A 13399-nucleotide genomic window follows, 5' to 3' on the forward strand; every position below is an offset into this window, starting at 1 on the left:
TTGGGTACAGAGCCTTGCTTTCTTTAGACTAGAAATGTGTCATCATGCCACGGATGCCCCCGCATGCAGCCAAAATTTCAGATGTTATAATATTTAGTTCCAAATTTGTTTGCACAAATTATTGTTTTCATTTAAAGTTCAAAGCCCTTAAAACTTTTCAATGTTAACACAACCATTTCCATACAATGTTCAAGGCACTGAAATTATTCAGTCTTAACCTTTTGAAAATAGCATATTTCATATTTGTAGCCAAAATAATGGCTACATACATTTCCACAAAAGTATGAGTGCTGAAACTGAAAGTTCAAAATTTTTTCCAATATTCAAGAAAGATAAGTTTGTCCACAATCATTGAACCACGACCAAATTCAAACTTAAACTGCCTATTCCTAAGATGTATCTATATTATTTTCAAAGTGAAAGGGACATAACTCTGCCAAAAAATCATCGAACCATGACCAAATTCCAACTTGACCTGCCCATTCCTTTGACATATCCATATGTCAAATTTGAGTTGAATATGTAACACTGTTGGGTAGATAATGAACAGAAACTGTAAATTTCATATTTTTTTCAAAGTGAAAAGGGCATTACTCTGTCAAAAATTATTGAACCATGACCAAATTCGAACTTGACCTTGGCATTCCAAAAAAAATATCCATATGTCAAATTTGAGTTGAATGTGTTTGTACCGTTGGGGAGATAATAAAACAGAAACTGAAAATTTCATATTATTTTCAAAGTAAAAGGCGCATAACTCTGCCAAAAATCATCGAACCATGACCAAATTCAAACTTGACCTGTATTTTCTCATGACATATCCATATGTCAAATTTGAGTTGAATGTGTTGTACCGTTGGGAAGATAATGAACGGAAACTGAAAATTTCGTATTATTTTCAAAGTAAAAGGGGCATAACTCTGCCAAAAATCATCGAATCATGACCAAATTCGAACTTGCCCTGTATTTTCTCATGACATATCCATATGTCAAATTTGAGTTGAATGTGTTGTACGGTTGGGGAGATAATGAACGGAAACTGAAAATTTCATATTATTTTCAAAGTAAAAGGGGCATAACTCTGCCAAAAATCGTCGAACCATGACCAAATTCGAACTTGACCTGTATTTTCTCATGACATATCCATATGTCAAATTTGAGTTGAATGTGTTGTACCGTTGGGGAGATAATGAACGGAAACTGAAAATTTCATATTATTTTCAAAGTAAAAGGGGCATAACTCTGCCAAAAATCATCGAACCATGACCAAATTCGTACTTGACCTGTATTTTCTCATGACATATCTATATGTCAAATTTGAGTTGAATATGTGGAACCGTTACTAAGATAATGAACGGAAACTGATGATGACGGAATGACAGAATGACGGAATGACGGAAGGACGGAATGACGGAAGGACGGAAGGACGGAACAGGGTAACACTATATGCCCCGGCCATTACATGGCGGGGGCATAATAAAAAGCCCGGTCCGCTGGACGGAATTGTCAAATTCACGTTAGTCCATCACATAAGCCACAGCTAACGCTGAGACTCTCAACAAAGATGAATATATTCACTCAATGCCCCAATGCTCTCTGAGGAAAGACTGTCATTCTGCACACCTTCATAAGTAGCAACTGTTGTAACAATATATTAATTTAAGAAAGATAATGGTGTGAACATTGTGATTAAGTTCAGTGAGTGTTTTGGACTGTTAGATATTTCATGACATTACAATACAATGTATATATAAAAACGCGTTATATTACACGTTATATTACACGCAAAGATATTTCAAAATCTCCTTTCAGAAATGTCAGTAAATTAATTAAAATAATCAGACAAGCCACACAAACACGAACATTTAGTAATTTAATTTAATTGCAAACGTTTCGGCTATATGCCTTCATCAGTGCAAAACATAATAATTTTTTTTTTTTTTTTTTTTTTTTTTTTTTTTTTTTTAGTAAATTAATTAAAAATTGTTGCATATAACACGTTTCGCAAAAACAGGCCACCAAGCCAATGCTAGGGGAATATCTCGGCCAAAAATAGGTTCTGAACAAGACAGCTTAAGCTTTTCATAACTTTCCTCCGTTGAATCTGTACAATATATCGCAATATATAGTTATATATATAGATCATTTTAAAAGATATTAATTTATACTGTATAATTATGTTATGAAATATTTATATAATGATTAAGTCGAAAGAGTCAGAAGGCCTGTATGTGCCCCGACCACACTACCCCCTATGTTTTTATCACTTTTTTAGAACTTTTAGCGCATGTGATTTTTTTCAATACAGGATTGATTTGTACGCACGGGCGTACAGGAGTACGCCTAGTTACGCCCCTGAATCAGTGATCACATGTGTCACCTTATGATAGCCAATAGCATGTTGCAGCCACTGTGCAGCAGGAGACACAAAAATGATAAACAAGCCAAAACACACTTTTAATAAAGGGCCATAACTCAGCCAAATATCACCAGATATGATGGAAAGTCATTTTATGACCTTTACAGTAGTAGATAAACAAAATCACTGTACCCTACCGGTATATTGCTAGTCTAAACCATTCAATGTGTACCCTGTCTTGCAATTACAAGCACATGTTACTTCCAATCACTGTTACATGGTAACCTTTATTGGGCACCTGGATACTTAACTTTCTTGCAATTACTTGAAATATTTCGACCCGAGTGAGGATCGAACCTACAGCCGTGAGGGACCTGTGATCTCAAGTCAGCGACCTTAACCACTCGGCCACGGAGGCCCCCTTGCAATTACAGAAAATAGACTTGTTTATATACTGTTGCCTGGTGTGACTTAAAATCAAACAAAACAAATCAGTTCCACTTTTATTTTCAGTGAACCTCTAGAATAATTGTTTGATTTTATTGACCTGTCAATTGCATACCAATTACACGGTCAATGCCAGTGAATTTTTTTTTCAATTTTCAAAACAACCTGTGGCTTTCTGAAGGGGATATATAGAGCGATAAATCAGAAAAGGGGGGAATCTGAAATCAAATTCCAACAACTGAGAATGGAATTTACCCACACATTTTATAAAATTTTCAATTTCAATTCAATTTAACATGCATGGTGCATAGCAGAGGCTATCAATAGGAACAGTTTTCTATCTTCTAGCTGATATAGGTCAGATGTTGTTGATACTCATTGTTAGGGCGAAAAAGAGCCAAAGACCTTTCATATAGTCGGTAATCACTTAACTGACTGTGCTATAATTTGTGGAATGGAATACAACCTATGCATTAAGCTTGTGTTCCTTTTCAAAATATTAGTTATATACTCTGCATATTAATAATTTAATTCTCATAAACTACAATGTACACGGACAAAACTGAAGTGGGATCGAATATTTAAATAAGTGCTCTAACGTATTCATAATGGACTAATTACCAGCTAGTACAATTACGTCATAGCTTAAAGTCATACATTGTACATGAACATATGATAACAAAATTTATCTACATGTATTGCCTGGTATCACTATACTTTGTCACTATGAACTATTTTTAGAACAAAATAGCTTCCTGCTCCATAGTAACATTAATACATGTACTACTAAATGTGAAAATTCCTATTGATGATCGTAAAGTACAAATGATAAAAATATTTTTAGATTTTTTTTTTGTCAGTTACAAAATCTCCATGTTTCAAGAAATTTGCTTTTATGTCATGAAACACTTATTAAACCTTCTTTTTCTTAACACTTGGTCATTTAGGAAAATGATGTCATTGACATCAACAATGAAAGTTAAAGAATAAGTGATAATGACTATTGTCTGATAATGTCAAATTCCTTGTGGAGGAAGACCTTGCGTGGGCCACCTGAGTAGAACCACCAACCTTTTGTAAGCCAGCTGGAAAGTTGCCTCAGACATGAAAGATTCCAAAAGTCCTAGCAGGATTCGCTCCCACAGCAGTGAGAAGCCAGTTGTTTGATGTCACCCACTATTATCACTTAACCACTTGACTTAAGGAAGTACATGTAAAAATAATCATAGTGTACAGAATTATAAATAGGTTGGTGCTGTGAATGAAGAAAGTTTATCTGGCCAGTCGCAGGAATTTATTGGGTGAGATAGATGAAGGCTCATTAACTGATTTAGTGGTCAATTTAAATGACACAATACTTGGTTCACAATTGACACAAATTACTGCAAGATCACCATGTGATCAAGTGCTGTAGATGATTGATCAGAAAATGTATACGCCATCTTGTTATCAGCGAAATGATACAAGTGACAGGATAAATGTATTTATCCTGTCACTTGTATCAATTTCGGCCCGATAACAAGGTGCTGTATATTTTTACTGATCTACGGCACTTGATCACGTGGTTTGCATGTTTGCCGGACTACTTTTCAAGAAAAAATATAAAAACTCTCGTTAAATCTTCTGTGTGTAGAATAACAAATTTTGGAAACGTTGATTAAACTTTGTGTGTTTATTTTATTTCACTCTATAATTTTTCAAGCGAAAAACAATTATTTTAAATGTGAATAAATGTAAAACTTAACTCGTTTGCGACATTAAAATAGCGTACTTGATTTGATTGTTTTGCACGTGCTGTTTGGCGCTGCATTGTGACGTCACGTAAACAATACTTTAAACGTCTGTACAGCGTTAACGACTGAATAAAAGATATTGGTGTTCGAATTCATTTTCTTAGTTAGACCATTTTCTTTCATTCTAGATAGTTTTCACAACAAAATTCGACAAAAAAAAATTGTTTTTATTTATCACATTTTTCAAACAAAATGGCGCCCTCAATGTGAAAATACACAGGGAGATAATAAGAACGGCGAGTGCATTGTTGTAGAATAATGCACGCTTCGGGGCTTCATTGTTTATATAGAAACATTTCCGATAGTGTGATTAAAGGTAGTTTGCCTAATACAATTCTTTAATAAAACGGTGACAGGATAAATAGAATAATAGATTGGTGCCGTGGATGGAGAAAGTTTATCTGGCTCTGCTCCGGAATTTATTGGGTTCGCCTTCGGCTCACCCAATAAATTCCTCCACCTCGCCAGATAAACTTTCTCCATCCACGGCACCAACCTATTATTCTCTATATGATAAGTCAATTTAACCATAATTTCAGCACAAAATTAATACACAGCTTTTAATTTAACCATAATATCAGCACAAAATTAATACACAGCTTGATTTGTGTAAAAAGAGAAAATGACATCACAGAAATGTATAACAAAATGCTTAATGAGTTGTGGTACATGTCACATGAGCTATTAAAGGGCAATCATCTATCGAAATGACAGAGTTATCTAACTTTGTCAGCAACTTACAAAGGCCTTTATTTACAGTCAAAAATGCCTTTTTCAAATAGATATCCATTTGATAGTAACAAAGTATCTTTGATGTAGACCTTACAAAAAAGACTATGCTATTGCTTGAAAATGTATATAAAAGGCATGTTGATCCAGCAGCATGTTTGCAATACATTCAAATCATATTTGTATCTCAGCTGACCTCCATCTCATTTAGTGGTCAATTTTAATAACACAATAATCAATATACGGTTCACAATGACACAAATATTGCATGATTTGAAATACATTTATTGTATAAAAAAAAGACTAAATAAAATTGGATAAAGATTTTACACACAAAGACAGTAATAATTTTTCTTCATTTCAGCATCAGAAATTTACCTGTGTTAAAACTCAATTAGATACAAGCGGAATAGCATAAATATGTACATGTATGTATGAAAGGACTGACCTATTTTTTTTTAAATAAAAAAAAAATGACCACAGCTAATAAAATTATAATAATGAAAATAAAGAAATGCAATATCACAGGTATTTTGCAATGAAACCTGTTGCCATGACATATATATAGATACAATGTATAGAGTGGGTGGTTTAATTGAGCGTAGGGGATGATAAAGCATTTACCCATATTGAAATTAGAGACTGTAACTAAGTAGTGAAAGCAGTTTTACCTGCCCATGTGACTAAGATTTTGAAGTATACATGGTTTTTCAAAAAGAGACTGATGTATATAAAGTTTACAGCTGTCCGAGAAACAGCACACTTCAATGCTGGATGGTAAATGAACATTTTCTATATAAAAAGATAATTTGAAGTACAGGTTACATAGTCCTTGAGGCCTTGACCTTTTTATCTAAAAATGGATGTGGTAGGCAGAACTTATCAAATTACATCAACATACATGTATTATGTTTCAAAGTTAAGAATTACAGCTGTCTATAAATAAAAAGATAATTCACATAGAAACATGTTGGAACCCCGCATGCAGCCAAAATTTATAATAATATTTAGTGCACAAACCATTTTTTCATTCTTCAATGTAAGTTCAAGGCCCTTGAACTATTCAATGTAAACACAAATCCTTTTTATACAAAGTTCAAGGCCCTGAAACTATTCAGTGCTAAACTTTTGCAAAATGCATATTTTTTGCTGAGATAATGATTAGAAATTGTGAATTTTTAAATCTTTTCCAAGTTCAAGGGAGATAACTATCAAAAATCATCTGAATATGACCAAATTTGAACTTGACTTGTATTTTCTGGTAAAATACCAGTACAAAAGTTAGAGCAGAAACTGAAATTTCTTATTTTTTCTAAGTTCAAGAATGATAACTCGGACTGAAACAAATTTGAACTCAATTTGTATTATCTGGTTAAATATCTTCATGTGCGATTTTGACCTTAATATTGTAACATTTTGACGTTTTTACTAAGCTAGGTTTTAATAAAGATTATCTCTTACTGAAATGATTTTAGTCTTAACTATCTATTATGTTATTTGTTTATATTGCGACAATATATTTTAGTTTACGATACTTTACAATATACGTTTGGTATACGTATTTTCAAGAAACGTTTGATATCTTATAATATAATAATCGTCTCAGTGATTATGATCATTCTTATCAGCCAATGAAAATAAAGTCATGCTTGAGCGATCATCTCAGCAGGTATAAATACGGCGATTAAAGCAAAATTACACAGTCTGCAGAGGAATTCACCGGGACCAGGTTACTCTATGTAATTGAAGCCTCGCTTCATACATAGAGGATAATTTCGCCTACCTAACTGAAGCCTAGCTTCATAGGTAGAAAAGAAGAATTGGCCAAAATTATATACCCTTGTTTATCCAATTGAAGCCTAGCTTCATGGATATAGTGTCGTTATAGTTTAGTTGTATTTGACTCTGGGTACTTATAGATCTCCACATTTCCTGAAAGCCTCGCTATCAGGGAATTGGTAACATATAGGTATTAAAAATCCAGAGGTATACTAATAACAAATAAGTTTGTATAGATAAAATAGTTGGAACTTTGTTGTAAATCCCTGCCAGCAGCTTATTTTTCTATCTAAAAAGAAGCCTCGCTTCATAGATAGAGAGATAGTTGCTGGACTATAGGAAATTATCGGGTTGTAGCGTGATATCTATAGCTTTTGAATTATTTCATAGTGTTATACATGTTATATTGTAAACATATTTACTGTATTGTGACTTTTTATAATTTAATAGTGTATTTCGGAGTGTAATTCAATCTGATTGTTTATGGTATATGATAATTTCATAATCATTTGTGTCTAATCAAACGGCAGGTAGCCCAAAGAAAAATTTATTATATATTTGTTGTATATCCGCTCGGTACACGTTACAATATGTACATCAGTGTTTTTTTTCACTTTTGGGGGAAGGGGGTCGGTGCCCATTGGAGGGGGAAAATGCAATAGGAGGGGGATTTTTATATGGATCTAAAATATTGATGTGTCACATGATAAACTTGTTGGGATACCAGGAGTAGCTCCCCTTACCTAACAGTAAGTCTTACAGGCATAAAATAAAGCATTTTTCGGCAGTTAGTTGCAAAAAAATGATATTCATTGCAGGCAAACTTGGGCTGCCATATTATAGGGGGAAATTTCAGCTTTGAGGGGAAAAAAAACATACTATTTAGAGTGGGGAATGGGGAGAATTTCGCCGAATATTTTGGTGAAAAAAACACTGTACATATATAACCACAAGTAAGATTGCAGAAAATTTCAATTTTTTTCCACTGTTCAAGAAAATTAATTTTGTCCAAAATCATCGAACCATGACCAATTTAAACTTGACCTGCTTATTCCTATGATTTCAAATTAGAGTTGAATGTGTACAACTGTTGGGGAGATAATAAACAGAAACTAAAAGTTTCTGATTTTTTCAAAGTTCACTTAGAGAGATAACTTGGTCAGAAATCATCAAACCATGACCAAATACAATCTTGATCTGCGTATTTCTATGACATACCTACATATTAAATTTGAGTTGAATATGTACAACTGTTGGGGAGATAATGAACGGAAACTGAAAATTTCCTCTTTTTTTTTCAAAGTTAAAGGGGCATTACTCTGCCAAAACTCATCAAACTATGACCAAATTCGAACTTGCATTTTTCTATGATATATCTGTTGAATGTGTGCAACTGTTGCCAAAATCATGAACGGAAAATGATGATGACAGAGTGACGGAACAGGAAACACTACAATGTATATGCCCAAGCCATTTTATGGCGGGGGCATAAAAAGTTTATAAGTCTTTTTTAGCTTTAAACCTAAATTGAGGGGACACATGACCTTCAAGACATAATGATTGTGAAATATTGGGATATTAGCAACCAAAGAACTGTAGACACAGGTGTCTTAAGGCATTCAAATTCAACAGAATTCTGAAATATCTATTAATCAAACTCATCACGGTTAATTCACAAACTTTGCTAATGTCAGGGGAAGTAATCATTGCATGGAATTTATCATTTAATATCACACATCCAGAAATCTCCAGGCCAAGTTCCATGTGTACTATTATAATTATTTTTTGCGTAACATCAATAGTTGAATGATCTTAAATGGATAAATACTGAATTAAATAACTTGTAAGTTTTAAAGTTTGACTAGCCAAAAAAAAAGAAAAGAGAAAAGTAATTACTTTTGAAACTATATAACAGAACCATGGTGTAAACACATACATGTAATCAACAGATGATACCATTTTTTTAGAACAAATGTTACAAAAAGGGGTGGTCATGATTGTGATTATAACTAAAAATTTAAAAAATCTGGTGTATAGCTTCTGAAGCCTTCACTTTTAAAATATGTATCAAAATTAAAACCAGGAATTAAATTTGAAACATTGATTTAAACAAAAATATACTCGTTAGTAACAACTAAAGACAGCACTGAATGACAGTTATGGGTATACTGTGCTCCTCTTAGTTAACGGTACTTAATGCTTTGAAACATGATAGAAAACAACAAATGAAACTTATGGTAGAAAAATTGTCATAAGCTGTAACATATAGGTATTTTCTGCTGTATGGCACAAAGAAACAACAATATTTTTAGTCAAAATTAGTTTTATTAGGCCAGACATAGACCATACGTCAGCCATTTTGAAAACAGTATGTCATCATTAAAATCGCGGTAATGGTGTTTTATTTCAGTTTTTTCATGTTTCAGTTAAAATTTCTAGATGTTATTTTGCATAATTTTAAATATTAAAAGTATCTTTACATTTTAACTCAAAATATATTTATTCAACAAACAAGAACATTTAGAAAATGATGATTGTTTCAGACATATGCACAAATTTAACAAACTATTGTTGCTTTTTGCAGAAGTTTGTAAAATGTTGTTCTGTTTTACGTAAAAATCTATAAATTTAAAATATTTTGCACAAAAACTTTGTTGTTTAGGTGTTTGAATAAAATATGTCAATTCTGACGAATTTTGAAACTGGTGACATGAAAATATGCCATTACCCTGAAATAAATGATGACGCAGAATTAGTGTTGTTGAGTATTCAAAAAGAATGTCGGACGTTTCACTCCCAAGACATTTCACTATTGAGACGTTTCACTCCCAAGACGGTTCACACCTAGACGTTTCACTCCCAAATTGTAATTGTATGGACGTCTCACTCTCATTTTTTAAAATGTTTATAATATTAATTTAGGAAAGTTAACAAATATTTTTTTCATTTAATATTTAGGGAAAATTAAATTTTATGTTTGATTCAATAGATATTGAGGGGATTGTAAATAAGAATTTATGAATTTGAAGGAAAAAAAAATGAAATGTTACAGAATGTGTAAAAAATATAATCTAAACAGTACAGTATAGTATCTGTTCAGAAGAGTAAATTTTGTTCTGTTTAAACAATGTTTTGAATTATTCATGTTATTATGAGTGAATATATTGGTTTCAATGAGGACATATGATAAATTATTAGAAGATTACTCAATTAATTATGGGTTGAATGATGGGAGGTTTAAATGAAAGACAAATTTCTAAAATTTTATTTTTTAACGACATGAGAAAATTCTATTTATAATAGATTAAAAAAGATAATAGAATAACATAAAATGAAAATTTATTAAATATATTTATTACTTTTTGTAAGCCTAAAACTATGAAATGCAAAAATGTGTATAAAATCAATTATTCTTTTAAATTTTTTCTTTATCAATTTATCAAACAGTAGCCATTAAACAAACTTATGTAATTGTGGTGTTAACAGTAATGTTGTCACCTAATTATTTATATAAACACTGAGACCATCAACTAATAGTTTGACATCACTATTACATGTAAATCAGTTGTATAAACACTGCAATTTAGCATCAACAGTTTACTAATCAGTTGTTTATTGTACTATCAAAATTGTTTTCAGACAACAGCCAAGTATAAAAAAGGTCTTCGGAACAAAAACTTCTCCAAAAGTTTGTATTAAATATATAACAAAAGTAAAATAATATTTAATCAGATAATATTTAGATATAAATAAAATATAAATTATATTAGATGATCCAATCAAGCAAAAAAACTAAATAAACTTTAACAATTATGATATACATCTTAAAGTACTGAGACAAAATGATATCCCCTTTAAGTTTTTAATCTATTTTTATTAAATTTAAGGTATATTTTAGTATATCACAAGTGTCAGAATAATTTTGGCATAACAAAGGAGTGAAACGTCTTCAAGACATTTCACTCCCATTTGGGAGTGAAACGTCTTGGTGTGAACCGTCTTGGTGTGAAGCGTCCCAATAGTGAAATGTCTGTCTACCATACAATAGAGAGAAATAAGAATCCCTAAAGAAAGCTCAACGCGGCACAATTGAACATGTTGCAGGCTCGGTTTGATTGAGCCTGTGAAGTATTTTTTGTTAAACATAAAATCTTTTAATTATCGATATTGACAGGGGCTTTTTATTATTACGTCTGCTACCTGGCTTATATAGTTTAGAACAGTCTATTTTGATGATAAGCTTGATGGTCTCCCTTTTAAAAAGAGTGACTTGTTTCGTTTTGCTTGACTGATTTTTTGTATTCATCCGCGGTTATTATAAATAAGCTGCTCAACTAGTTTTTGGTACAGTGATTTATGGGGGCCTCCGTGGCCGAGTGGTTAAAGTCGCTGACTTGAGATCACAGGTCCCTCACCGCTGTAGGTTCGATCCCAGTGTTTTTTTTCACTTTTTGGGGAAGGGGGTCGGTGCCGTTTGGGGGGGGGGGGGGAAATGCAAAAGGAGGGGGAATTTTATTTCTTCACAAATGAAGAAACAAAACGAATCCAATGCATATTTCAAATACATCACTTACCACTGTAAGATTTACTTTTGTTTGACATTGTTTTCTTTCCAGTGAGTAGAAAAGGGGAGCAACTGAGACTTGCAACACAAGTTTAAAATACGTCGCTTTTTCTTAATATACGGATCTAAAATATTGACAACAGAATTTAAAGAGTCGCATGTTAAACTTGTTGGGACGCCAGGAGTAGCTCCCCTTACATACCCGGGAACAATTTAGTAAGTCTTACAGGCTTAATATAAAACATTTTTCGGCAGTTATATGCCAAAAAATGGTATCCATTGCAGGCAAATTTTGGCGGCCATATGAGGGGGAAATTTCGGCTTTGAGAATACTCACGTACTCAACCTATCTCGTACCTAGGTCCGTGAGCACCACAGGGGAAAAAAACATACTATTTTGAGGGGGGGAATGGGGCCGAATTTCGCCGAATATTTTGGTGAAAAAAACACTGGATCCTCACACGGGTCGAAATCTTTCATGTGAGGAAGCTAACCAGCTGGCTTACGGAAGGTAGGTGGTTCTACCAAGGTGCCCGCTCGTGCCTGAAATAGTGCCCGGAGGAGCACCTGGGGTCTTCCTCCACCAATAAAGCTGGAAAAAAAATCTATGAAAAATCTCGGCAGGACGCTCTAGGATGACCCGACTTGAGTGAACGGTCGCCCATATGGGCTTTCCGGAGGCGAACTTAAATAAACGCATAAAAAAAAAAAAAAATTTTGGTACAGTTTGTTTGTATGACACTTTTTTTGTGGAATGTTAAATTTTGATATTAATTTTGGCGATCTTTCATGTCTTTACTTCGGCCATTTTGAAAAGTATATAATATTTTTTGTGGTTACTTTGCTTCCCTAGGATACAGTTTGATGTGGACTAATTAACCTTCTTCAGAGGAGTGTCCCAGTTGGGAAAAAACGAGAAAACAATGGGCGGAACTAAATAAAATGGAATTCATGGAATTTTTAAAGAAACCGATGAAAACATGCAGAAGTTACTTTTGTCTACTTAAACTGTTAAATACTTAAAATTGACATGAAAACGCAAACCTGCACTATGCAGATTATAATTAAGTCTTAGCTATTTAAACTACATACCAAATGCTTGAAAATGGTGCTATATTTTTTGCAAAAATAAATACTGGTAAACAAATCGAAAATGTTGACAGTGACAGCCCTCCAATAGAAGAGTACCGTATTAGGAGAAGATAACTCTGAAATAATTTATCGACGGTCTCCGGTCATGGACGGACTCCGGAGAGAAAAACGTCTAGTTAGCTCTTTAAAAATCAACCTCAAGAAAACATTTTAGAAATAGAAAAAAATATTCCACGCGTTTTGTAATAATTTACATGTTTCATGCAATAAATGACTGATTGGGCAGTATTTATTACAGCATGTAAGTGCACAGCATGCAAGGACTGATTATGATCCTTATATGATAATACTAATTTTGTGATAATTTTGTTACAAAGTGTCCTGCTACATGTATGACATTAAATAGAAAGATATGTGATTTATCACAACAGATTTATAAGCAGACATAGGTTTTTCACTGACACCATAGCAAACCAATGCTTATGAAGCACTCGTAAGAAATTAATAGGAATATTAGTGTGAATACCCCCAAGTAAAGTAATAAGGCATCAGAACCAGTGGATATGTCAATTATCTCTTGCTAATATGATTACTGGTTGAATCTGATATAAATATACTGTCTGGGTAGCAAGCACA

At 33.0% G+C, this 13399-nt stretch overlaps 1 protein-coding gene across 1 annotated transcript in view; it reads right to left on the minus strand.

Annotated features, from left to right (window-relative positions):
• Positions 1 to 12887, minus strand: part of LOC132716340 (vitamin D3 receptor A-like) — a 29673-nt gene extending 16786 nt beyond the window's left edge. The window contains exon 1 of the mRNA XM_060699597.1: positions 12764 to 12887. The gene's annotated coding sequence lies outside the window, so the exon portion shown is untranslated. The remainder of the gene's footprint in view (positions 1 to 12763) is intronic.
• Positions 12888 to 13399: the final 512 nt, after the last annotated feature.

Source organism: Ruditapes philippinarum, unplaced genomic scaffold, assembly GCF_026571515.1.
Source record: "Ruditapes philippinarum isolate M1 unplaced genomic scaffold, ASM2657151v2 ctg81_1_1_1_1, whole genome shotgun sequence".
NCBI classification, from domain to species: Eukaryota; Metazoa; Mollusca; class Bivalvia; order Venerida; family Veneridae; genus Ruditapes; species Ruditapes philippinarum.